This window comes from Harpia harpyja, chromosome 22 (genome assembly GCF_026419915.1).
Source record: "Harpia harpyja isolate bHarHar1 chromosome 22, bHarHar1 primary haplotype, whole genome shotgun sequence".
Taxonomy (NCBI): Eukaryota; Metazoa; Chordata; class Aves; order Accipitriformes; family Accipitridae; genus Harpia; species Harpia harpyja.
This window is the reverse complement of record NC_068961.1, coordinates 4,670,066-4,697,923: the sequence shown is the minus strand read 5'-3', so window position 1 is coordinate 4,697,923 and position 27,858 is coordinate 4,670,066. Positions and strand designations below refer to the sequence as shown.

At 40.3% G+C, this 27,858-nt stretch overlaps 1 protein-coding gene and 1 long non-coding RNA gene across 7 annotated transcripts in view; one reads left to right on the top strand and one right to left on the bottom strand.

Annotated features, from left to right (window-relative positions):
* TBL1X (transducin beta like 1 X-linked) overlaps window positions 1-27,858 on the top strand; it is a 203,517-nt gene that overhangs the window by 49,699 nt on the left and 125,960 nt on the right. For 4 of the 5 annotated variants that reach the window (XM_052773755.1, XM_052773751.1, XM_052773753.1 and 1 more), the window contains one exon: window positions 7,880-7,952. The exons of the other annotated variant lie outside the window; for it this stretch is intronic. The gene's annotated coding sequence lies outside the window, so the exon portion shown is untranslated. The remainder of the gene's footprint in view (window positions 1-7,879; window positions 7,953-27,858) is intronic. 5 annotated transcript variants of the gene reach the window in all.
* On the bottom strand, window positions 16,033-23,566 carry LOC128135149 (uncharacterized). Of its 2 annotated transcripts, none has more exons than XR_008232968.1 (2): window positions 23,256-23,566; window positions 16,033-20,711 (listed from the first exon to the last, which is right to left on the bottom strand). It is a non-coding gene; the product is annotated as an uncharacterized LOC128135149 (long non-coding RNA). The 2 variants fall into 2 exon arrangements; XR_008232969.1 differs by lacking the exon at window positions 23,256-23,566 and adding an exon at window positions 20,882-21,121.

Here is a 27,858-nt window from a genome sequence, read left to right as displayed (position 1 = left end):
ATTAGTTCAGAAGGGTGTACTTTCCTGGGTAAATTTAATAGCCAATCTGTTGAAAATTTTAGCCATAATACTTATAGTATAGTAGACAGTTAAAAAAATGGATGTGGTTTATCATTTACTTTGAGATCAAACACAAAAAACATGCTACGGAATACATTTTGATGGGAGGGGCTTATACCATGGTAAACTTCTTTCCTCTTCAACACCTTACAGATTGTCAATCTTGGTGGAAAAAAAATGCACTGAGACCTTGTCTTTCATGGACAGCTGTGTGACAGCAACTGCGCCGTTTATATTTAAACCATTGGATTATCTCTAATACTTTCAGATGGTCTGAAGCGAACTTCTAGCAATGCCCTTCATGATGAGTTCCTATAATTAATGGTTCCTGAAACTACCAGCCCTCCAGCACTTCCTCTCTCCTGCAGCTTTCTGAAGTGTGAAGCTCAAGGATCAAAGAAAAGTTAACTATATTGGCTTTAGGCTGTACAAAGTATAAACCCGGATCACTTGTTTGCTGAAAAGTTCTGGGACTTGTCTGTGTGCGCAAGTTAACTAGCATCAGCCAGACTGTAATTGCTGTAGCGATCATGCTAAAATTGTCTTATTCTAGCAAGAAAGATGTTTGAAGATGAGCAGGGCTTCTTTTGGATGAAGGTTGTTAAGCCAAAAACCTATTTATTCAAAACAAAACAAAAACAGACCCCTTCATGGAAGATTTAAACTAGTGCAGTGTATGATTCTGTCACCATTATACTGGTAAATTTTCCGTGCTGGGAAACCATTAGATGGTAAGAATCATTATTTTCCTTCAGTCTTGGCGGGCTTTGGGGAGGCACAGGTACTTGTTAACGTGATGAGGCACGGATGGGGCGATTCTTGGATTCATATGGGTAATTTTGGGGGGAAAGTGGTGGACCTTCATTTGCAAATTATTCTCTTGACCTTTCTGGCAAGGAGAGGTATGTGTGGGTGAACAAAGTGGTTTTTTCACGTCACTGATGATGGAAACTAGAATGTAAAACGCTGCAGTACATGGGATGCCAGGAGCTTGTGAGCAGGAAGAGAAAATAAACAGAGGAAAAGGGTTCCTAAAGTGAGTGGAGGCAAATACTGAAATTCATTTTATGTTTTTTTGGTAGGTTTACCAGTGTTTTGTTTTTTTTTTAAATTCAGCATCAATCTACTACTAATAGTTACAGCTATTTACGTTACTTTTATCCTAACTAGCAAACGAGTGCGAACATGCTGATGAATAAGGGAGACTCAGAGTGCCAGCTTTTGAGAAATGTCTAGGATCACCAGTGATAATTGGCTTCTGTATGAGTTACAGCCATTGGATTATTTAGGTTTTGAAGCCTAGTTCCAAGGGCATGATTCATATTGACAGTCCTGCTTCCTCCATGGGATGTGACAGTGGTGGATTTGCAGGATCAGGCCATACTGGTGGTGGGAGTCAGGATAACTGAATCTCCTTTTACCTTCAACACCAGCAGGCAGTATACGAAACTGAAGAACAAGAGATAATACAACATTAAATACATTCGTGACTGAGAACTCTTCAGAAGAAATAAGAATAAATACCATCTTACATTATCCTGACATGCACCTTTCAATGCTGAGTGCTTATCAGCAAGATCCAAGTATTTTGAACATTTTTATTTTGCTGTTGCATTTGGGGTCAAATAAAATTAGATACCACTTTCAGCATTAAAGTGTACTTAACGCAGCGTGGCTCAACAGAGGAATGAGTGATTTATTTGTAAATACTGTGTTTGTTGATGATATTACATTTATACTTAATTTTTATATATCGGACACAGAAAAAGGTTGTTGAAAGGCTGCCTTGTTGGAGTGTACATAAATATTATCCATAATTTGTTATTTAAATATAAAAAGTAACTTCAGTCTACTGTCTTTATTTCAGATAAATCAGAGAGTTATTTTTTCCTTTTAGTTTCAATATTGGAAGAATTAAGATGTAATAGAAATTCCTCTTTAGCAGACACCTTCCAGCACTGAATCATTCATCTTTACTTATTAAGTAAAGTACGCTATTATTAAACAGCCACTCAGTAATACAGTAGCAGCGTAGGAGGGGTATGTGCTTTCTTCACTGAATCTACATCATTTCAGCAGAGGTTGAGATTTTTAAATCAAAAAGATTCAGTTGCAGAGATGTTATTACAGGCTCTGAGGATCCTAGAGCTTAACCGCCCAAGCTGTATGTGAGTATTTTACCCTGAGGGGAGGCTGCCTCTGCTCACTCACGTGCACTTGCAAACACACGCACACACTGGTCAGCCTCCTGAGTATTTCAGTGTGTGGCACATTGGAGGATTCAGGAACAGACCCCATTAGTTGTTTGGGAGGAGTAGGATTTTGGACGGCAGCAGAGCACAAAGGTAGACAAGAGAGAACTGAGATCGCCGTTGTCACCCTGAAGGGACGGGGTTGCATTTGATGGAAGGGAAGCCTGGATCTGCTGCTCTGTTAGAGAAAAGGAGCAATGTGACTGACTGCTGTTTTATTATCATGAGAAGGGGAAATATAGTGGCTCAGAAGAAAAAGTTAAGAAAAGCTATGTGACTTTTTGCACTATTTAGAAATAGTGCAAATTTAGAAATAGAGCAAGTGGGAAAGAAATGCAAGGCTTAAGCACGGGGAAGTTGATCGGCACATGAAGCAAAATGGCACCTGAAGTGTGCCATGAAAATGTGACACTGTGTATTTGAATGAAGTGGGGCTGGAAGAAGAGGGAATAACACTGAGAATAAGCTCAGGATAACAATTAACGACAGGTCTGGTTTTAAATCCAGTGTGACCCTTCTAGATTTTTATTTTTCCAGAACTATTGTCTTCTGAGCAATCAACTTACAGGTTACATCAAACAAGATTGTAAATCTTAGGAAGCTAATTGCAAAGATAATGTGAAAGATTAATCTAAATTTTTCACTTACACCAATTTAGTATTTTGCTTTACATTCATCTCTCATACACCAGTCCTGAACTGTATTAAAGCTGAGGAAATCCTGCAGCATTTGCGGCACATACGGGTTGTGCCACCAAAGTACTGATTATACTGTGCAGAAAGGTGACTGCATTCTTCATCATTTGAAACTTGGGTTGTATTTTGGTGAGGAAATTACGGGGAAGAGGAAGAAAAAAACACAGGAAGATGAATGGAAGAGGACGAGTTGTGTGAGATAGGAGAATGTATAAAATACAGAAAGAGAAAAAGTAAGGTAGAAGGGCAGATTAGTGGGAGAGCTGACAGGTTTAGGATATTGATATCTAAATCCATGTTAGGAACAATCCTACAGCTAGCTGTTAGTTTTCTTTGGTACCAAGAAGCTGAGATCACCTAACCTATACTAATCTATATTAAGGTTTATGTTACCTCTTCTTTTTAAAAGATGCTTGTTACAAATAACAGTGAAGTCAAGAGGTAATCCAAAGAACTACTTTTGTATATTCAAAGGTAGGAACAATGTTCTTAATGAAATTCTCATCATATTTGAATTTATTACATACTTCTGATTTCTGTTTGTGTTGCTTTAGTTCGTATTTTGTTGATGCAAATCCTATTGTTACCAACCCAAATATTGAAACTATTCTGAAAATAAGACTTACGCAGTAAATCAAATGTCTTTTGATTTGCTTTATTATTTCACATGTTGGGGAAGCCCGCCTCTCCCAACTAGTTTGCTGATGATACCAAACTGAGTGGTGAAGTGGACACTGCAGAAGGGAGAGCCACCCTGCAGGAAGACCTGGGTAGGTTGGAAGAGTGGGCCAGCAGGAACCTTACGAAGTTCAACAAGGACAAGTGTAAGGTCTTGCACCTGGGAAAACATAATCCAGGAGTGCAGCACAGGTTGGGATCTACCTGGCTGAGGAGCAGCTCTATGGAAAGGGACCTGGGTGTCCTGGTGGACAACCATCTCAATATGAGTGAACAGTGTGCTGCTGCGGCAAAGAAAGCCAACAGGATGCTGGGTTGCATCAACAAGGGCATCCCCAGCAGAGATAAAGAAGTCATTATCCCACTCTACTCAGTGCTTGTCAGGCCACACCTGGAATACCGTGTTCAGTTTTGGTCCCCACTATACAAAAAAGCTGTGGACAGGCTGGAGAGGGTCCAGAGAAGGGCCACAAAGATGATCAAAGGACTTGGAAGCCTGCCATATGAGGAAAGGCTGAGAGAACTGGGTTTGTTCGGCCTTGAGAAAAGAAGGCTTAGGGGAGACCTTTCCACCATGTTCCGGTATTTAAAGGGTGGCTACAAAGAAGATGGAGACTCCCTTTTTACAAGAAGTCACGTGGAAAAGACGAGGGGTAATGGGTACAAGTTATTCCTGGGGAGATGCCGATTGGACACGAGGAAAATTTTTCGCAGTGAGAACAATCAGCCGTTGGAATAATCTCCCCAGGGAAGCGGTGGATTCCCCAACACTGGACGCTTTTAAGATTCAGCTGGACAGGGTGCTGGGCCATCTTGTTTAGACTGTGCTTTTGCCAAGAAAAGATGGATCGGATGGTCCTTGAGGTCCCTTCCAACTTGGTATTCTGTGATTCTGTGATTGTATAAAATCATCTTAAATTCAGCCTTAACCTCCTTAAGCCCCTCCCCCACAAAAAGCGGGGATGTTTGAGACAAGACAGGAAGATGTCTTTGGTTGGTTTATACTTTCTGAAGAAAATAGGTGAAGGTATGCTATCATCTACTTTTTTCCAGTGGAATAAAGATAAGAACATTTATCCTTGGTAAACAGTGCCAGGAAAACCCGGTTCTTAATTAAAAAACACCCCCCCCCCCCCAATACTTAATGTATTTCACTGAAGCAAGGGCTGTTTTGTCTTCAGAAAGAATGGCGTAAAGAAGTACTAGTAACTGTGTTAACTGAAACAGAGACTGAGTTTAGACTGAGATTTAGGCTCTTATCTAACTTTATTTGGGTTCTCTGTAAAATGACTTTTAAAAAAAAATTTAAAGGAGTAGATGGTGTTAATCTAACATTAAGACTGAAGTACCTACAGTCCACAAAGTCTTCATACAGCTGCCTTGACATATATATACCTAAATATATAGGTATCTGTGTTTTTCAGTAGCGAGGGATTTAAGTGCCTAAAATTCTACTTCTGCACAGACAGCGCTGCTGGTTTGGCTTGTCTTCTGCTCAAGTTCTGGGATCCTGAAATTAAGTGTTCCTGCTCATTAGCCCTTGTACAAACCTCTTGTAACACCCACCATTGGAAGTGAGTTCAGCACAAAGCATAGTAGCCATGGCTATGGCACACTAATCACAAAGACTGTGTAGGAACTAGGAAAAGAAATATGGAAAAGATAGGGAGTTGGTTGTTGAGAAGAAATCTGAAAATTGCCAGGGCAAGAGGCAAGCGCAGGAGCCTGAGTGGGAGAGTAAAGCAGTGGGAAAAAATATTGGAAGGTGAAAAGCAGTGCGGAAGAGCTAACAGGTCTGTGAAGGGGACAAAAAGCTGAGAGACAATGCTGAGATTAAAAGGAAAGCTAGTATATGAGAGCTGGAAGCTCATGAGAAACAGGATTCTGGTTGCGGGGAGGGGAGGGAGCAATATATCATATAATGAAGCTGATGAGAACGAAGCAGTTCCTGTAAAAAGGCAGGGAGGCAGGACTGAGATCGGAAGCAGGAGACTGACCCTGATGACATAGTGTGATGGGAGTGGTGGCACATGTCCCCAGGATTGGCAGTGGTACAGCTTGGATGAGAAGGAGAGGTGGCCAGGTTTTGAGGGAGACTCTGGGTGTCTGTATTGAACAAGATGGAGCTTCTCCTTTTCAACGGTTACTGTCTTCAAAAGAGCTGGAAATTAAACCAAGCTCAGGAAGCTGTCTTCAATAACGTTAGAGTTACAAAGAACAAGCACTGCAAAGCTGGGAAGGTGAAGAATTAAGGTTGTCTAGAATATGTTAACTGAGCTCCCTTGGACATACTCATTTTGATACAGTTTTAAATTATATGATCTCAGAATTGTATGGTCTTTTCAGCTGAACCAGAAGTGTACGAAGACTGCAGCAAAGGAGACGGCTCTTTGAAAACTTGCTGTCATTTGTGGTAGAAACTTTAAAGACAGGTAGTGAATGGGGCAGTACACTACAAGAAAGGAAGGATGCATCGCCTAGTTAAGGCAGGTGAATACAACCTCCCCAGAAAATTAGTTTAAAGTATTATATAAGACTAGGTACTCTGATAAATGAGGTTTAGGAATCTCTGATTGAACACTAAAGTTTGTAATGCTCCTAATTCAAAAGTTTCATTCTTTAAGTTCACAGACTATGGGGATCGTATGACGTACCTCGCAGGGGACTGTAATGCAATCTGTTGTTATCCTGACAGCACCAAAGAGGAGCTCTGTGTGAGAACTAGCGTTTCTGTCCTCAGAGTGCTGTTCTGAAATGGCACAGAATAACCTGGAGTAGGTAAAGTGTAGAGCTGTGCTGTGACCATATGTAATTCAGTTAACGTGTAGATTTTGAGTACTCTTTCCTTCTAGCTACTGTATTCACTGAATGAGGTCAGGGTCCTGTGGAAAAAAATTGCACGTCATCACCTAATAAAAAGCCAGTCAGACTAGATATGAACAAAGGGGCCCAATTAACTCTGAATCCTTAAAAAATAAAAATTGGGACTTCTGAAGTGCTTACCTTAAAAATTTGTTAGTTTCCACCTCATCGGACACCTTTCTTATTTTAAGATTTTAGGGTTGTTGAGGATGTTGATGTTTATATATAGTTTGTTGACTTTTGTATTTTTAAATGGCATGCTTTCCATATATTTATCCTGGGAAAATCTGGATGCACAATGTGCAAAGAAAACTTAAAAACTAGGAAGCATAGTTACAGTCAGTTTTTTAATTTGCGTTGACTTCTGATAAAATCCTCTTTGAAAAACTGTACCTTGCTTACTTTACCAATTATATATTTACTTGCAGATGGAGAAGATGAAAAATAATTTTATTTTGATCTGACATAATTGTAATTATATTTTAGGGGAACTAATTCTGTCCTACCTGGTTATATTGTGACCATGGTCAAAAGTAAGGCTGTGATTACTATTTAAAGAGACTACTTTCAGTGGTTGTGTCATATCATACGCATAGCTTTTTTACGCTGTTATTGTTAGATGGGCTGGTCTAAATTAGATGGCCTATTTCTGGAAAATTTGAATATGTGCAGGTGGACTTTTGTGTCAGCAAAGCCACACTTATTTAACTGGAGCTCCATATGTCTGCAAAAATTGATTCCATATGGTTGAACAGCACATTTTGAAAATGTTTCTTTAATTCATACTAGTGCCAGGAGAAAGTAGAATAACTTTATTTTTTGAGCTCCTCCTGAACTAAGTGACAGTGCACCTGTACACAAACCTTCTTTCAATTTTGAAAGTGGTAACTGAATATGTAGGATTTTCTTGTCACGTGTTTACAGTTTCAAGGTAGCTTAAATCTGTGGCTAACAAAGCCTTAACTGTGTTGCTGTCTGTTTGTACTCCTAAAAACAAGTGATGAAATATACCTAAATCATGCAATCCCACCTTCTACTAGGTTGAATTTACATGAGGCTTCTCACAGAAAACTCTTTCATTTAAAGTTGTGCTGAGTCTAAAAAAATATATATGTAGAACTGGTCAAATAAAACCCAGTCTTCTCGCAAGGGAAAAAAACTGAGTTTGTTTCTGGTTAAGCAAATTGATGGGAAATAATCCTGTTAGAAAAACTGGAGATCTGAATTTTCAAATTGCTGACAATTTGGAGCTGTAAGAGTTGATATAATCAAGAGATGAACTTATGAGGCGTTATGTAAATTGATTTTTTCTTTGTTTTTTATTGTGCACAGGTACCTAAGGATAAAACTGGCCTGAAGGGAAAATCTGGGGGAAACTGGGGAGCTTGACTGTTCTTGCACCTGAGTAAGTGAATGCTTAGTTGGAAATCAGCTTTACAAAATGTTAAAACTGTTAAATATTTTTCAGCATCTCCATGCCTAATTGCAATCTGCAACTTGAGACAATACCTTGGCTTTTGAATTGAAAAGGACAAGAAGTATGAGGGCTAGCTAAAGGGAATGTTGTATAGAGCCTTCAGTGCTTTGCAGTAGGTTTGCTTTTTATTGCTACCCTTAAAGCCTCCATAAAATTAAACATAGATTACACACAGGGTTTCTTGGTATTTTGGTGTTTTGCCTTTTCAGTTATTTTCTTGAGACTAAGTTCTGAGTTTGAACAACCTCTCTGTTTCTTAAAGTTAAACTCTATCTTGCTGGTTTGTGATCATAATAAGGCACTGAGATTCAGCAGGACTGAAGTCCTAAGAAGAGGCCAGGTTAAGTTGTGAGGTCATCAGAGGGTGAAGGCTAGGAAGACGACGTCATGGTGGCCTAATATGGTTGTCTTGGAAAGGGTGAATGCTCATTTCACGTTGCTGGAGACAAAAGCTATTGTCTTGGTTGGGTTTGCTTCCGTTAAAATAGTTGGATTAGCTTCCATTAATATAAGACAGGGGCAGCTTTTCTTCGTCAGCTTTGACAGGGCATGTGGCAGACATTCCTCAGCTTCTGAAGGTCCCCAGTCCCAAACCCAGCCTACACAGGTTTCTGAAAAGGCAGGAAGAATATTTTTCAGTTATCTACCTAGCTTCCTTTCCTGGCAATTCAATCATTATTCTGGTTACAATAAATTATTTTACATGTCAAAAAAGTACTTTGTTGTATTATTTAACGTATTTATTTATTCATACATACTCATATATGAAATGCATGTAATATTAATGAGCAGATAAGTATAGTATAACACAAAACTTCTTTCTACTGGTAACATACTTTTAATAATGAGCAAGTTAATTGAGTTTTCCAAAACAATTGCCAGAGCTGGAGCCTTTCTTCCTGCTGGCATTTATCATGCTAAAAGAATTATGTTTAGTTTTGGAAGGCTTCGGTAAGTTGAATATCCTTACTGGTATCTACATTAAATTTTACAAACTCTACTTATCATCTGAGAGTCTCTTGATTTAATCTGGTCTAAACTTGTTATCAGTGCATTTTATTCCAGATCTGTGCTGTGGTTTAATCATATTCTTGTACTGAATGCATGAACTTACGAATAGATATCTGTCACGTCACTGTGTAAAAAAGTGTATTTCATTTTGCCATAGTATTTACTGTGTTTCTTGCTTTGCGATAGAGTAGTAGACAAAAGTCTCTCATTGCTTTTGATATTAAAGAGAATTAAATATGTAACTTAAAAATATGCCAGGCTTTGTGAGCTATACACACTTAAGACTTTCAATTCATTCAGAAATGCATCGTGGCAGTATTTAGCATTATCATTCTTTGATTTGTAAGTTAGGCAGTGAATCACAAATAATGCCTGAGCCTGCATTGTAACTAACTGGTTGCTTTCCTGTGTATTTGTAGTTCTCACTGAAGTTCTGGTTCCTGCAAATATCGTGCACTCAATGTGCGTGGTTTTAGGAATTAGGTCTGTGGACTAGTGAACAGGTGTAAGGTTTATTAAAGGAGAGAAGTTCAGTATTCTTAAATGATAATGGCATGTTTTGAAATCAAAATTGGCTCAACAGCTCTGTTTTAAATCCAACAGGGACCTCTGAGAGAGGTTTTTGCCTTGTTTCTTTTAACTTCTATACTAACACGCAGCAAATGTTTTCATTTATTTCCTGTGTTATCAGTCCTACTCTGCATATTTTAGTCTATTGCTTTTGACAGTGATGAAAGACAGGTATTTCCTGACCTTTTGTATTTTGGGTGCTACATAAGCTCAGCTGTTCATTTTGGGAATATTTTCTTTTCCTGTCTTGTTCCCGTTTCCTCATTTGGAAGGCAGCACTAGAAATTCCAGGTGCAACTGCAATCTTTTTGGAATTATAGTTTAAATTTTGTGCTTGTGTACATGAGACAGGAGCTTGCCCATGCAAAAGAAAGGTGGTCATTCTGCTGGGCTTGAAGATTTGTAGGTGTAGTGACTTCTGCCTTGACAAAAAGATATTGTGTCAGTGTTACGCTACTTTTTACTTGAAAATTGTCCTTAATTGTCGTTTGAGGAAGGCAGAAGTCAAGAACTATTGCACTAAGAGATGGGGATAATCCAATTAAATTGTGTAGTCTATATCTTTATGAATGTAGGATTGATCTGTACTCTAATTTAGGTGTTTTATCCAGTTTATTATTTGCCAGTTATTGTAGTTACTGCATCACCTACAGATTTTCTCATCCAGACTTGAAATTGAGTGCCCTGGGGCAAGATTTTCTCAGTTAAGCATGGAAATGAACTGGCCTTGTTTTTGAGAGCATCTTGCATGTAGCAATTTTTGGGCCTGGTGTTCTGGAAAGATCGATGGGTTTGTGCAGATCTACATCTGGGTTTGAAGCAAGATGAAACATATCCATGACACAACCCTCTGTGTACTGTGTTATGTTCTTTTGCAGTGATTGGTAGGTAATAGTCTGTACCGTATTTAGAGGCTGAAGTGAAGCCAACTGGCACTGTTGCTACAGCCAGCTGATACTGTAGGATGAAGCTCTTCAACTTCTTTTAGCAGTTAATTTCAGAGAGATTGTTATTATTTTTCTAAATCATAGTGTATGGTTTCTGACAGTTTTTAAAGATAACACGCTCTGCTGTTCATGGTCTAGAAGTGTCTGGGGATTTAAAACTCTACAGTATCTCTCTCAGAGATCAATTAAGTTTCTAATTAGAGTTGTATCAACTTAGCATCTACTGAAATCTTGAGAAAGCTGATGTTTAATGAGACAATTCTAGAGGGTTTTTTAATCTTATGAGAAATTTTTGGTTGAGGATTTTGGGGTTTTTATATTTTTGAGAGGGGTTCTTTGTTGTTTGGAAAGTGGTGTTTGAGTAATGGAAAGCTCCAGTAGCTGAAATTTTAATAAAAAGGAACCAAACAAATTTATTTAAACAATTTTATTTATTAAAATAGCTTGTTCTCAGACAGCTAACAGAACTGTAGTTGCAACCCTCCCCCACGCTTGCTGTCTTTGAAAGACAGCTTATTTTGATCAGACCTAAAATGTTGATGAAATTATATCTCCTTGTTTTGCCTGAAGCCAAGTGTCACAGCCTTTCATTGGTGTTTGGAAAGTAGTATATCACTAAATTTGAAAGGTACCAAAGTCCCGTGGTTGGCTTCAGCATTAAAATATATAGACACTTCTGCTTTATGAGGCTGTAAACCAGATCATTCATCACTAGTGGGGATCTGGAGGTAGACATGGGCTTTTAAAGAACAATACGTTATATTACAAATTCCTTTGGAGGGGGAGTGTTTGTTTTTAGTGGAAGCCTATTATGGTGGTATTGTGCGTGTAATAAATCATGTGCTTTGCCTAGGTTGGTGTTTTGTTTTTGTTTTTTTTTTCCTTAAAGGTCTAAGACCATTCAAACATTCTGTCATAATAAGAATAACAAGCAGTATCTTCTCTGCAAACACAGAAGAGGGGGGAAAATGATTTTTTTTTTTAAAAGGTGTAATATTCTCACTATCTATATAAAGAAATGATAGCGTGTCACACAATTCATGTGAACAGCAATGCAGCTGTATTGCTGTTGTCTGTCCAAATAACAAGAAATGAGAAGGAAAGAGGGGATGACAAGGGGGATATGTATTGGGGATTGGCATTGTGGTATGAATGAATTGATGCTGTGTTTTTATTGCGAGGGGGACTCATTACAGGAGGCTTCATCTGTTTGCTGCTCTTCGATATTTAGAGAGCATCTTTAGTGATCCTTTTTGCAAACCAGCTCATGCAGTAACTGGCAAAACAGAAGCAATTAGTGGTGTAATCTCAAAGGGAATCTCAAGCTTCACTTTAAGTGCAATGATTAAATCCACTAAAATGATAACCATTGCTGCCAAGAACTCCTGTAATTGGTCACTAATGTATTTTGTTGCAGCAGTCGATAACTACTGGATTTTGTGCATGTAATTAGTAACACATACACGTTTGGTCAGTAAAATTGAAAATCCTAATAACCGAGGTTAGAGGGGGTGGGAAGGAACACAGAGCTGGAGAACTGAAATAGTGCTCTGTTGATAGTACCTAACTAGAACTGTATGCTTCAATAAAACAAGTGTCCTACTGTGCTGGAATACAAATGGGCTGTCTGTGGCAGGATATAGCAAAGACGTTTGGCAGAGAGGGATTTGAAAGCTTCTGGCATAATGTAATTGAATTGGCCATTTCTTTAAAGATACAGCAAATTGTTTTCTGTGGCATTCATCATCATAAGGAAGGTCAGACAGCTTGCCAAACATATGATATTCATAATAAAAAGTAAAACGGTGATGCTTATATTTAAACACAAATCATGTTATCATATTTGTAAAAGCTGTGGAAATGAATGGGAATATTTTTGGTGGTGCAGAGGCATTAGTAATCTAAGAAAGACTGTAATTCAAGAGGGGGAAAGCATATAGTCGGGGAAAAGACCCCCAAGGGAATTCGGCTAGTGAGCAACATATGATCCCCCTGACTTGAGAGGATAGTAGGTGTTTTGGCAGGAGTATTGCTGACTTTCTCTTCTGATCACTTAAGGGAAGATAAGCTTGTACGATGCTATTTTTTTCCCTTTTAAGAAAACAAAGGGAAAAATAACAAGAAGGACTTAAGGAAGTCTTTAAAAAGACAAAATCTAAACTGAAGCGTCGCTGGGTTTTGTTAGTCAGTTATGCTGTGACAGAACAAGATGATGCAACAACCTGTAGCATATCTGAAACATTCTATGAAATGCTCAGTATTGGTACGCTGGGAAACCCCTCTCAACTCACATCCAGAACACTGAATGTAAATTGCATGATGACAGGGGCTTTGGGCCACACAACGATGCCTCTGCAAATGAGTAGCTGTTAGCTTTTAGGTTCTAACACATTCAGGAGACTGGCATTTTGATTTCTTGCACCACTGCACCACTGATAGGGTTGGAAATGGGAATCAAAATAATTAGATTGGATATATAGATCCCAGCAAACCAGCCAAGAGAGCGGCTGGGCTGGGGAGGGCCGCTCTGAATTCTAAAATGTGCCAGTGCTTTTTTTATGAGAGGGCGAGGCCAGAAGCAGTAAACTAGAGTGTAGATGCTCGCCATTTGTATTCAAAGCATGAAATAAAATAATTGAATATATGCTTCCTCCTATTAAAGTCTGTTAAAATCAGTAATAAAGTACATTAGCATTATATTAAAAAGGGAGCACAAATTTTCAGGTAATATGTCTTAGTTACGGTATGCATAGTGTACAGATAGGCAGACTGGGAAGTGGTCTTTTACATCATTCGAGGCATTCCTCCGTGTTGATACAGGACTGTTCCCATCAGTGCATTTTCTGTTATTTTGCCCAGCAGTAGCTTTGCAGTATTCCCTATGGCAGTTTTTTCACAGGCCAACAGTTGTTCCCCTCCAAAAAGCCTTTCCTGCTAGTCACTCAATATTTTCCATTTAAAAAAAAAAACTTTCCATTTACTTCTTCTTCAGTTTCCATATCTGATAGAAAATGTCTTCCTTTTTCTGCTATGCAGATTCCCCCTTTGGATATTTGTAAACTATTACCCCACTTTCTCTTTGCCCCACTGTGCAATTTTTCAGCTGTACAAATTTATCTCTCAGTCTTTACTCAAAAGTCAGTTCTTCAAGTTTTTGCTTTTTAGAGACTTTCCCTTCATTTAACCAGGAGGTTCAGGAGTCCAGATCCTCCTAAATTTATAGAGAATATATATGTTTTTTCTGTTAGCATGATTTCTGATGCTTTTCTTTGTTAAATTCTACTATGTAGCTTGCCTGCCCATAATATCTCCTGCTTCACTTACAGCTCAGTGCAATTTTTCCCTTCCTTTCCTTCCTTCCTTCCTTATTACTAATTATTTTCTTTTGGTACCAAACTTGTTATATCTTGCATGTTCCCAAGTAATACCTCTTTGCTACTTTCCATTTGTATTTCTACATTTCCTTTTCATTGCATTAAATCCCAAGTCCTTCTTGTCTCTGGAACTTCTATCTAGTCAACGTTAAACGTCCAAAATAGCCTAAGTGGTTTGTGTGCACATCTGCAATGAGGAAAGCAGGGGATGCAGCATCTCCTGTGCTTTGAAGCCAGATGTACAGGGCTGTGTCTCTGCTAATACTGTATGATAATAACATGTGCTTAAGTATTTGCCTAGTTTTGCAGAAGCCTGTCCTGCATCCTGTCCCTAAAACACTGGCTGAATTTGTAAGCAAATCCAGCAGTTAATGGTTCCAGTTGTAGTCACTGGAAAAAGCTGTATTGAGCTGTTTCTGAACATCCTCGTTCTGAACTAAATACCAGCATTTTTCTCCCGTTTTCCTACTCCGGATCTCCAGGTGATTTTAGATGTTAGTTTTCTTACTGTGCCCTTCAGTTCATTATTTCACATTACACTACTCAGTTGTAAAGACAGTGATACGGAATAGCAAAGTGATGTCTTTTTGTTTTGATCTGTGCAAGCCCATAATATCTAAAGCTCCTTCAGAAGTTGTCATTTGTGTATCTTGAGGTGCGCTGTGGCCATAGTGTACAGCTTGCACATAAGTCTACCATTCAGTGATACGATGTTTTGATGTAGGATTGCAAGACTAACAAATAAAAAGTGTATTTACTATCCATACAGAATGTATGATATTTATATAGTATGGAGGGGCAGTGGAAGTGCAATGTGGAGGAGCAGTACTCATACCTGAAGCTCAAAGTGTTTGGACGTATTGGGGAGAGAGTTTGGGAGTTCTGGAGGAGCTCATCTTTCTGGTCGGAAACTGATAAAATCCAATCTGTTTTGTCAAATAGAGACTGAAATTGTGAGTTGGTCATCATCTGGTAATAAGGGTGTGAAGTTTTATCATACGAGAAGGCTCTTTTGTTTGGAAGTTATGGAAATAAAAAGATGCATTGGAAATAAGCTAAAGGTAGAAGAATTCAAACAGGAAGCAGATTTTGTTATTCCCCCAATATTCATAGCTATTTTAAACCTGGAAAATTGTTAAAATTGAGATGAGGAATTGTCCATTAGCTGAAATGTTTACATCCTGTTCAGATGAGTTTCTAAAATACAGATTTCTTTCAATGTTTCAAAGTTACGTGTAATGCAAGAATTGCATGTTTGAGTTTCAAAACTTGTGTTATTGAGGAAACTCCGTTAGATAATGTACTGGTCTCTTTTTGTCTTCATGCTTATGAAGGTCTTCAGTTAAGGTTAGGGCTTTCATACATGCAGATTATTTAGCTGAGATGATGGTTGTATGTTTCTGGAGAACAGCTGCAACACAGTAGTTACTGTGCAAGAAACTGAAGAAATAGTTCAGTAATTTGTCCTGCTCCAAAAGTTACATTTATGATGCCTTCTGCCCAGTGCTGCTGTTACAGGAGATAAAACATACGGCCCGCGTAGGAGCCCAGTAAGGATTGACCGATGTTCAAAGTTTACTTAAATGCTTGGCACTGATGTTTTATATAGAGAATTTGGAAAAAAATGTTATTTTGGTTTTTAGTAATTTTTTCCTTGACCTTTATCTGCAGTGAAATTGGCTGGCAGTATCACAGCCAGTCTAAATGCATCATTTTGTTTATGGCAATAGTTCTACAGAAGAACAAATGCAGTCTGGGAGAAAAGGAGAAATGAAAGAATCTTAGCTTTTTTAGATTAATAATTTGCTGAATGTAAATGAATGCAAATGCCACTGACTTGAACAAAGAGATCAAATTAAATACCTTGCGCAGGTTCCATAATGTCTAAGAGGACTGCAACACTAGATCCCCCATGTTTTGACTACTGCCATTCAGTCAACAGTATAGCAGTGTATTTTACAGAGGCTGTAAAAACAAGTCAGTGTGTTACACAGGTAGTATTTTCTTTACCTGTTAAGAGTGTTAAATGCTATTAAATATTTCCCATTCCAGTGCATAAATAACCTTCTGTGATGTGAATTCGAGGTAATGGAAGCACCTTACATATTTCAGCACCACAGTATAGCGTTTTTATTGTTTAGGAGACCTGCAGGTGGCTTTAATCTTCCATTTTAAGTTACGAAAATCATATGATACAAACAGCAGGATGTGCCACATAGCTAACTTGATTGTGCTGTAACTCAGAACAAACAGGGCTGTTTCTTCCTTGTCAGGAAGACTTTTCTATGCTTGTCTTATCCTTGGTTGTTGGAACCATGTTTATGTCCTTCTTCTACAATAATCTTCTGAACTAATTATGCTCGGTGAATATCTTGCCCCTTGCAATTTATCACTCACTACCAATACACATTATATGGGATGACTTCTTTTGCTGTACAACTAATGAACTCAGCTCTTCATTATTCTTTGTTGACTTTGCTTTTGAAGGCCATCTGAAAATAGGTAAAAGAATACTCAAATTCTTTTGCTTTTTCTGATCTCTTAGGGCAATGCTTAGAAACATGGTGAGTGGTCTCCTCTTGTGAGATACTGTACAGTCAAGGAAAATTTTAGATTCTTTCTAAACTGGTGGAGAAGTTTCATTTACACACAGACTTCATTGTAAAGAGATGCATATAGTTAGTTACTAAAAAAAAAAAAAAAAAAAATCATGGCTGTGTAGGACTCAATTTTACCAAAGGATGTGGAAAATGTTTTTCTATTTTTGAAACAAACCCCATTATTTTTATGTGATCTTAGGGGAATGCTTTTTTGAAACCTGCTTTGTTACTGTAGCAAGTTTTTTAGACTTTCAAAGCATTAGTTCTCTAAATTAATAATACCCTTCTGCTACCCATGTATTGTCTCAAAAAATTAGGCTTGTTTAGGAAATGGTAAGTGACAGCACTGATATCTTAGCTCCCTACCTTGGGAAGTGCTTCCCTTATTTTCCTTTTCTGTGCCCCTCTCCAGGAACAAAAGCAATACAAAAATGCAGATGTTGAAAGGCACGGAAATGTGTTTAAAGTATTTTCCTTCTGTCTTGGAACAATGGTTGCTGACAGCATAAGGCTTGCTTGCTTGTTAAAATTAGATTTGAATCATCAGTGTAATAGAAGTAGGAAATTGTAGGATGGAAGGGTGCCAGGAAGCCTATCTATATCTGCCCTTTCAGTACGTGTAAGGTAGGCCCTGAATGACTTTAGCTGGCTCCTCAGTTGAGCAAGCTTGCCCTATATGACAAGTACCGGTTTAAGCATCCTTACAACAAAATACTTTGTTCCTGGGCAAAAGCCATTTAGGTGGGATACCAAGAACAGACACAAGCACAACAATGCAAGGTGGCTGTTAAAACTTCAGCTTCCTAAGCGTGTGTTTCTTTTTGGTTCCTTACATCACATTTCATTGGGCCCAAGCTCATTACCTCTCACCATTTTCCTGGACTAGGATAAAAAAATCTGTGTTTTGGGGCTTGGTTTATTGGATTCTATGGTTGTAAAAACACTGCGAAGTTTTCATGAGCTAGCTGTGAGTAAATCAGAGGACGATGCCTGCTCTGAAGCTGCGTCAGAGTCAGCATCATTCTGGCTTATTCTATTTCTCCTCAGCTGTTTTAAGGCAGTCCAGTACCCAGTTGCTTCCTTGCTGTAGTTATTATCCATTGGCTTTGCAGTAACCCAATCTATGGGAGACAGTGACCTCTCTATGCACCTTAAAACCATTCACAGAAATGGCTATAATTCTGCTGATGCAGAGTGCAGCTGCCCATTTAAATCTCTTTTTCTTATAGAGGGGCTGGTTATGTCTCTGCTGTATACTGGCTTCTATTTCATTTCTGGTGCGGTTTTTACACTATTTCCATAAGCAGCTTGGTTCCTGATTACTTCAGGGAGTGTTTTGCATGATATAATGGTAATTGATACCAGCTGAAGTGCTAAAGCTACCAGTCCCCTAATTTAAATTAGTGCCAGTTGGAGATGGGAGAGCCGAAAGCAGGATTGTGCATGGGAGAGGGCTCTGCTTTTGGAAATTATTTTGTTTGCTCTCATAACGGAGTAGGAATTTTCTGACCTTCAAGTCATGCAGTTATTCTTGTCCTGGGTGGCAAAGTGGAATCAAAGTGGTTGTGAAGGGACGATCAAGGAGGAATTTTAGTTTAAGTGTTTAATGATGTTTAGTGCATTACTGTTCTCTTCATCAGTGCTATGAATGCAATCAGACATATTTTAAAATAAATCTACATAAATAACTGGCTTATAATAATGCAGCATTGGTTTATATCTTTTTATATCATTTGTTTACATCTACTCCATTTAACACTCTAGTATGTATGTATGTATCCATCTATCTGTATATATCTGGAGTTTATATATATAGTGTTTATTTATTTTATGGAGACATAAGCAGTTCTGCAGCTGGACTGTATTGTTTATAGGTATTATTTAATTGTTGGCAAATATTTGGAAGGCACAGGACCACCATAGTTTCATGAGACTGGTATAGCAAACTTGATTGTACCCAAGAGAAAATTTAAAGTGTTGCCTGAGCATGAGAGGCCACCTTGAGTTGACCCGCTTGTGTGTTGAGCTTATAGACTGCAATCCATACTCCTGCATGTGTACCAGCTGGAAGAACAGTGGGTTATGTGGAAGATTTTGCTGGAAGTTACTGATGTACTAGTGTTTGAAAAAATGGAAGGGGATTGATCTAGGTTTTTTTCCTCAGAGTCCTTACAGGCCTGGTAGAATGATGTACTGTCAGGTAGGTTCAGGTCGCCCAGATGACAGTGGTTTGCACAGCTCCACTGGTAGCTTGTTCTGCCCTCTAAGATGTTTCCAGAAATGTAACTCAAGTTTTCTTTTTCTGTACAGTGAGTCCATTATTTATTGTTGTATCTTTGCTGATGAACTTCATTGCTTGTCCTCTTTGTGGTATCCTGTGTCACATTTGTAGGCAGTTGTTTGCCATGTTTCTCAAGACAAGGTCAAGAGCCATTCCCTTAAATAGCCCAGATACTTGTGTTGGGTAGAGCCTTTTTGTAAGCATTCTTCCTATTTGTCTTGTAGGTGTTTATAAAAGTACGTAAGTCCGACCTAGAATATTAAGGTTTTCATGGCCTTACTACTTACATTCTAGTTCAATTCAGTGCACTGTGATATTGCATACACTCTTAATCATACTGTTAGCCAGTATCATCTTTAAACATATTCCATGTCCCCTGGGTGTCTACCTACCATCTGTTACTTTATCCCATTAGATTTCCACCAGATTTCCCATTTTCTCTCCGGCGTACTGTGCTGAAAAAACCCTCCTTATAGTTTTCCTTATTGATCTCCCAGTTTAGTCTTAATTACACAGCTAATCAGATTGTGGTGACTTTTTCTATTTCTCACCTCCCTGTGCTTTCCAATTTGACCAAAAGCATATACCGGCAGCTGATTCTTTTCATTTCTGCACATGGGTATTTATGTGCCTGCAGGGTGAGTATACAAGATTCTTCTAAACACTGTTTTCTGTTGCATTCACTTTGCATGGTGGGTATAAAGACTTATGTGGGGCCCAATTCTTCACAACTTCAGCAGCCTTGGCCTCCCCTTCCTCCTGTGGGCCAAGGGAATCCAAGTCTTTGCAGTTGACCTGAGCCGTTCCAAATGCAGCAGCTCCAGAAAGGCCTGTCCTGCCCTCCCTCCCCTTCCCCTTGACCCGTGCTCCCGCTCCCTGGGCGCTGTTGGCCCCGTCGTCATGCCACTGCGCAGTGCTGAAAAATGGTTTTATTTGCGAGGTGAGCTTCCAGTCAGATCAACAGTCTGATCCAGCCCCTGTCCCCGACGCATGGGAACGGCAGGGTCTTAAATAAGCTTAGGCTGGCTATTAATACACAACGCTGAGTCACTGCTGAAACGCTTTACTTTGCTGTGCACCTTTTTAAAGCAAACCATTGCCAGATCCGGTCTGCCTAGAACGGGCTATAAATCGCCGTCCTGGGCCATTGAATGACGAGCGGCTCAGCCGTTTGTGCGGAGAGGCGAGGTAGGCATGCATGGAGTATTACCTCAGTGGGTGTCTGCAGCCACCGTGCCTCTGCTTGAGATCACCGCCCAAATAAAAACCTGGGGAAATGCTCTCCAGGCAGAGAAAGAAATTTAGTATTCTGGGAAGATGTGTGAGAATTATTTACAAACACTGGTGGTCTTACCAGCGGATGACTGATGTCAATAAACTCTCTCATGATGTCGTTGTTGTTGTTGTTATAGAAATACCTCAGCAGGCTGGAGCTTGGACCTGGTGACAGTTCCAAACAACTGAGAGAGAATCTTTACTGTTAATTGACATTAACTGACATTCCTGCATTGGGGACCATTGTTTTATAGGGTGGGATGGGGTGCATTCATTCATTCACTGCTCATTTTTTGTATTGCTGGACAAAAGCTTGCCTGATAAAACTGCATGTTTTCATGGCTAATGAGCTCAGCCAGTCCTTGGTTTCTGTGCATGTACTACAGGAGTTAAACCGTATGGAATATTACTGTGGAATATTTAGGTTCATTTATAAATACAAAGATTCATGTGTACAAATTGGTTTCAGTCTTAATTGATTTAGAATACTTGATTAGACAACACAGCTGAGCCAACGTAACTCTTGCTGCTGCTGAGAGAGGTGGCTCGGCCCTTGCTTTTGTCTTCCCTCCTTTCTGGCCATATGGTGCTTGTCTGACTCCTCAATCCACCACCAAACTCCTTCCTTCCTGGAAGACATCAAGCCATTTTATCTGGTTTGATGGTATGAAACGGGTGTGAGGAACTGTGTGTTTCCCTTCTGGGAACTGCATTGCAGCACGAGGGTTGCAGGTCTAGTGAGAAAATCTCCAGTGCCAAGAGGTATGAGCTCGATCAGCATAGGTTCATTTCTACTTACTGTTTTGATCAAGAGGAGGAGTATTCTGGTTTTACATATATGTTCTGTGATGTATTTTTAGATGTTGCCACCTGCACATGATATAATAGTCCCGTGGCAAAAAAAAAAAAAAAAAAAAGAAAAGAATGGCATTTCTAGCACAGATGGCATGATTGATAGAGCTGTGGTTTTACATACTTTGAATTTTAGTGGAGCGAGGAGACTTTCTACTCTTAAACTTACACTATCCTGCATTCCAAAAGAAAAGATATTAAAAAATGCCTTGGTGCATGTATACTTGGCAGAAAAACAAGACTTACTTTACCCAGTAAAAATCAGTGGTCGCAGAACGACAGTGTTCTTCACCAACTAATCATGTAGAACGTGGTGGCCATGTTTCAGTAGTTTTGGTGACTGATGAGGACATCACGTGTTTGAAGTTGAAGTATGGGTGCTCTACTTGTGTTTATTCGGACTCTCTGTCTTACTGAGGTTCTGCAAAGCTAGCGAGAGTCACCTCTGGTGTGTACTGCCATCCTTTACAATAGCCCCATTGCAAAGCATGGTGTAAAGTAATGTAGTAACTTTGGGAAAGAGTTACAGTTTGCAGCATTAGGTACCATGGGTTGGGTACCACCTTGACTTAACAACCGCCTTAGCAAGCATGTGCAAAATGCAAAGGTCGCAGGGGCAAACTTAATGCTTGCGCTCAAGAGCTGGAGCAGGCGCTAGGGCAAGAAATGTCCTTGTTAGCGTTGCCTGAGTTCAGCTGCTGCCGTTTTCCCAGTGTGGGAGCGGCAGCGGGTGATGGTGGGACCTGCCCGGAGCCCGGGGAGGTGGTAGGAAGGGAGAGGTCAGAGCAAGGTTGTGCCTCTGGCTGGAGGAAGCAAGTGAGAGGAGATGCCTTAGGTTTTGACAGCTCGGGTGTGCTTTTCTCATATTGAGGGTCTCCACAGTCTTAATAGCATTTTTGCTTATGTGTCATCTCCTTGGCTGTTGTACTGTTTTCTGTAGAGAAAGGAAACCTACTAGGTGTAGTGCTTAAAAAGACACAGTATTGACAGCAGTCCTAGGTTTGGGATTCCTGGCCAGTGGCCCCACGTGACAAAATCCCTTAGAGCTGACCTAAACGAGTACCTTAGGTAGGTAGGATTGTACTGCTGTCTCTTGTGGACCAGCTGCCGAAAGAGATGTCCGAGTTGGATGTAATGAATTAAATGTGCCTTTGCACCAGCAGAGAGCCAAGCCAGGCAGGTCTGCCAGACGTCTGTGGGTCGAACTGAGCCTGAGGCATGGGGACTTCGGTGGCTTCAGGAATCACCTTCTGTGTGTGCAGCCTCCGGGTGGAGAAGGAGCCCAGCGCAGCACGCTCACGCCAGCCAAGCAGAAGCCATCAGAAGTGGCCAAATGGGGGGGGGCATGTGTCCCCCACCAGTTGGGCTTCCTTCAGGCCTGGCTGGGTGAGCCAGCAGAGCTGCCTGCCGGCTGGGGGCTGGCTGGAGCCCGACTTCGTGTTGGAACAAAGAGCCAGCCAGGGCTGGGCGGGCAGCACGCATGGGGTAGTGGGGGACTTTAGCAGCTGGTTTTTAGTAGTCTCTGCTGACGAAACCGAAGTGGGAATTTTTTTCCCCAGCAGCTTTGAGCATAGCTAAGTCTGAACACATTTTGCATGGGACTGAAAAGGCATCTCCCTGCACTCAGGGCTTCTCGCTGCCAAATTTCAAAACACTGCTGCAAAAGAGGGAGGTTTACGAAAATGACAAGAGAGAGGATTATAATAGAAAACAGAAGTAAATGTAAGTATAGGTGTCATGGCTTCTTGCTTTACATGTGGGGACAGACCTTTATATTCTCAAGCGATTAGCAATTTTGAATATCCATATTTGTACACTGTAAAGAGCTGGGTTGCTTAGTGGTTTTGACAGTCTGGTCCCCTAACAAATTATTTGAGCGAGCTTACTTACAGCCACGTTGCTTACGAAAATTACGTCATGTATGTGTGTGCATACAGGTGCACATATAGGGGGGTGTGTGTGTGTGTGTCTGCCGACTGCCCGTTAAAATCACTTTATTCCCTTACTGACCCCAGGGCTTGGAGGCATTTTTCCCACGGCGCACAAGGCAGTACCCTAGACCCGCAGGTTCTGCAAAAGCGCAGTCTTTTCTAACAGTGGCGGTTCATTTTCAGAAACGCAGAACGGCGAGGAAGCAGCGTTATTTTGCAGGCCCGTGAGGTTTTGCAGGGACGAACCGTGGGATCGGCAGCTGGGCTGGGGCAGGCGCTCGCCATGCATATTGATGGGTTTGCATCCAGGCCTCCCCATCCCTCCCCTCCCCCGGCCCCATCTGCGCCCTGACTCATACCAGGCAAGTACAGAAATGGCTGTGGTTGTACCTGTTTGTGGGTGATGGGTTGTTTTTCCCCTCCGATTGCTGCAGGCACGGAAGAGAACAGCAGCTTATCAAGCACTTCAATCTGGTTTGCCGAGTGTAACAGCTTATGAGAAAATGGCTGCCTTGTTTTCCAGAGCTGTCCCAGGGATGACCACGCAAGAGAAAATGAGGATCTGAGCATGAGAAATCTCTCAGCGGTTTCCCAGGCCATTTAGCATTTATAAATACACCATGAAGGATCCTTTTTCTTTCCAGGTAGCTGCCTGACTTTAGTCCTTGCAGATTTGCCATTCAGCACTGTGGTTCTGGCTGGGCTGCGTCAAGGGTGGCTCCTTCTGAGGAGGGCGGGAAGGAGCCGTTCCAGACCCTCACCAGCACTCCTTGGGAACCCTCCCGAGACAGGGGTGTGCGCGTGTGCCTCTCTCTCTCTCTAGGCATATATACGCCTGTATGTACAAGGTGAGATTTTAGGCTTGAAATTTGTCTTCTAAGGTGCTGGTACTGTGATCACACGCTTTTTAGTGATTATACTAATGAAGTGTTGTTTTCTAAAGTATTTAGCGCTTCTAAAAACGACTTTCTTAATTTTCTCACCTTTTGAGTGTCAGAGCATTGCGTTATAAGCAGACGTTATGTGACGTGAAATAGAAATGCATATAACCGTTACATTGAAGTATCTCTAGGCCAAGAAGGTTTTTAATATTAATGCAGAAATGTTCTGCACAAAACAATTCCCTCTGAATAATCCACTACAAAATTCTCTGCTGTTCAAGTGCATTATCCCATTATTAAGCGGGATAATAAAACCAATTTTTAGCAAATTGTACTAGCTTTTTGCGGCAGTTTGTTTCCTTCCATTCTTCAAATGATCTCAATGCTTTAATGACTTAATTTTCTCAGTATCCTGTTGAAAAAGGCAGAAATTGTATAAGGAATTTTAAACCCCAGGAGAATAAGGAAGTAACTTATTTGGAATATCATGGGAAGTCTTAAAAAGAGTGATGCGCTCCTTTGGCATTTGGACCTTTAACGTAAACGACTGTCTCGTAAACTCTGGTAGATTAAGCTGTGGTGGTTTAAGATGTGAAATTGCCTGTTGTACTCATCTGCTGGGCTTAATCTTTCATCAACTGCTCAAGCAAATGCAAGCTAGCCCGTGAGCTCCTGTGGAAGCACTATGGCCCTGGGCTCATGTAACCTCTTCTGCCTGGTGGGTTGTGCAGGGGGGCTCTCCGGTCTGAAACTACCAGAGCTCTTAACAGCTAGGCTCATAATCGTCTGCATCTGTTTATAGTAATAAGAGAGAGGAAAAAAGAAAAGAGTAGGGAAAAAGAAAAAACAAAACAAACAAAAAAGCCAAACAGAGCCAGGCATGTTGCCGTTACTGGTGGGCTTCCCTACCAGCTTCCAAGCGGTGTTTCAAAAGTGTCGTTTTCAGGTAACTACTAGCAGTATCAATGTTGTGGCACTGATGTACATTGGTTTTTGAGGGCTCATTTCTTGCTTTGAATAGGCTTTTCCTCTTCTTCCTTGTCATGTCTGTCTTTAACACAATAGTGCAGTAAGCCTTTTTGCAGGACCAATGTTGATTTTTGAGCATAATCACAACCTATGCAGTCCAAATCAATTGAAGGCAAAAGGTAGTGTACTCCCTTCATTTTGTAATGAAGAGCTGGAGAGAGAGGGATGGTTTGGCTCCCTTTTCCTCAGTTAAGCATAACACTGTGAAACCTATGCTAGAACACCTCCGATTCTGTGGATGCATGCTACACATCAGTTGGAAACACAAAGTGCCCATGTAGCTGATTCCCTCTTCCAGAGGCTGGCTGTGCTGCTTCGGTGTCAGTGCAAGCCCAGGGAAAACACTTCACAAAGACTGCTGCAGCTGTACCAATATCAAACAGAAGATGTGTTCTCGTGAATCAAACCCTCGCTGTGTTTCCTTTGTGTTTTCTAGAGCTGTCCAGATAAACTTTTTTTTTTAATTGGGGGGAAAAAAGGCTTTTCCAAGGAACTACACATTCAAATTTTATGTGTATCAAAGGAATAGGAGGGATACTATTTGTAGGAGGTATTACAGTTTGCTTCACATCTATTCTTCTGCCACTGTCATTTTTTCTTTAACAACTGGAGCAGAGGAGTCTGAAAATGGAACTGGAAAGAAAACTGCAGGGTTTGTTTTGAAAAGCCCTTTGGAAAGAATACCTGTTTCATACTGCTGTGCCAGCATGGATGCTGGCAGAGCTGCTCCTTCCCTCTGAGCAAGGCTCCACTGCAGTGCTTTTTGGAGCAGGCTTGTTACCCAACTGCCTGCTTTCATTATGTCCCTTGTTTTGGATGGGTCCCACAAGGTCCGTGACAACATGAATTCGGGCAGAGAGCGACAGTCTGATCAGGTGACTCTAAGAGGTAGCCACTTTAAAACAAAGAAGAACAAATCATTGCACTGAAAATGCTGAGCAATGTTTGTTTATTGGCTGTAAGAGCACTGCACAGTGTGGGGTTTTGTACAGAAGCCCAAGTTAGCATGGTTAGCAAAACAGTGCAGCTTCTTTAGGGCGATGCTTCACCTGGGCCAGTTACACTTTACTACAGGAAAAATTAAATAACGTGGAACGTAGCGTGTCTTGCAGTACTCAAGCTACTATGAGTATCTCCTTTGCAGCGTGTCCTGGAGACAAATGCGTTGTTTTGTTATACTTTTCATCTGCCAGAATACATCATCCATCCTGTGTCTCTGATTTTGTTCTTAAATTATAACTTCTGGAGACAAGGATTATCTTGTCTCTTTTTTCATCTGGATTTTTCTAGATTTTAATATCATCTTGCGTATAAGACTCATAATTAGGATTCCTAGGCAGCAGCTTAATACAAATAACAATATATTATTATTGATCAAGGCTTCCTGTCTCCTGTTATATCTTGAAAACAGCTGGCTGGATTGGATGCTTCTGAGCTTCTTTATACTGATATTCACTGGCTTGTAATTCTGAAGAGAAGAATAAATAATTCAGATGAGGCTAGGAAGTTTTGTTTATCTTTTAAAAAAATGTTGCAAAAAAGTGGTTTGAGCATTAGGCCCATCTAATGCAATTACAAATATTTTAAAAATAGAAAACTTACGAGATAACATTATTGATGTTCTATCTTGCCAAATAAATATTTCAATGGACTAATAATGTGGAGCTGCTTTGGAGAGATCTCTGCTGGTGTTTCTGTTACACAGTGTGAATGCTAGGCTGCCGTTGTTAGGCCCTGAACCTGACCTACTGTAAAATGTTTACAATTTTGCATTCTCTGTGTTCTAAAAATGGAGCAGCTTTCAAAGTCTTTTATTCTCATATAACTTCTCCCTTTCCACACAATCAAACCTAGAAATCAGCTGCTTGCTTTGCTGGGCTGACATGCACGCTGCTTTATTTTTCAATTTCATCAGTAATAGGCTTTTCCCAGATTGTAATGGTGCTCCGTTGACATAATGTTGTTACTCCTTATTTACACCAAAAATCTAGTGAAGTCTCGCCACAGATTCCGCAGTCTTTACAGTGGGTTTATGGAAATGAATAAAATGATTCAGATTAATAGCTTTAATTTCTCAGCACCTTATTCTAGAGTTTCTTGAAATAGAATATACATTTACAGTACTACTTTAGGATGTATTGAGTCTCCCTGTCAGATACATACCCCCTCTGGCTTCTGTGTTAGCAGGGCTTTGAAGTGATAGTATACTGCGCACGTTCTGGCTTCCGTAGAGGGGAGAAAGAGAAAAACAAAACTCTTCTCGGGACTTTTAAACCCTCTTCAAAAGTATAGTATTACTGTATCTTCAGTAATACTGAAAGTCAGGATGCCTTTGCATGCCCACCTGAATACAAAACAAATACATTTAAATTACAAGGATTTGTTGAAAAACGTGCTTGTGAGCACAATGCTGAAGCCCCTCGTAGGGAAGGAAATTTCTCTGTCCTCTCTCCTGCATTTGGCACCACTTCTGGAGTGTTTAAATGAGGCAGTCAAAAGTGTGCTTGGAGGACCGAAAGTCACAAAGATGTTGACAGCTCCAACGCACAACAAAACTTGTCTTAAATAATATTCTCACACAAATGGATTCTCTCACTAACATTACCAAGTAAATTCCATAGCACACCTCATGTGTGCACAGGGCTACATGAGGCCTAAGCAGTCTGCAAATGGATTTTCTTTTATTTCAAATAGCAGTTCTAGATTGAGAACCTCGGAGACAGAGCTTGCTTTCAAGTTTGACCTCTACTCTCTTTAAACGGATGGCAAAAAGCCCCAATAAAATTATAAAGCACATGTGTGGTTTGTTTTGTTTCATTTTGTTTTCCTCTCTTTTTTGGTTACGGGCTTTCAGTTTTTCTTCATTTTGTATGCCTGTGTGTTGCATTCTTCAGTCTCGCTTTTGAGACTGACAGCACATCCCCAATGTTTTGTTTCTGCCTTGTTTTGCCGTTCGGTTCACTGTCCCCTGAAAGCGTGGCTGCCCTTTCTGCCTTGGTCTACACCATAGGGCTCTGCTGACGAGGAGTGAACAGGACAAAGGGGAAAGGGCCCTCCTCAGGGCCAGAAAAAATGCTGCCACA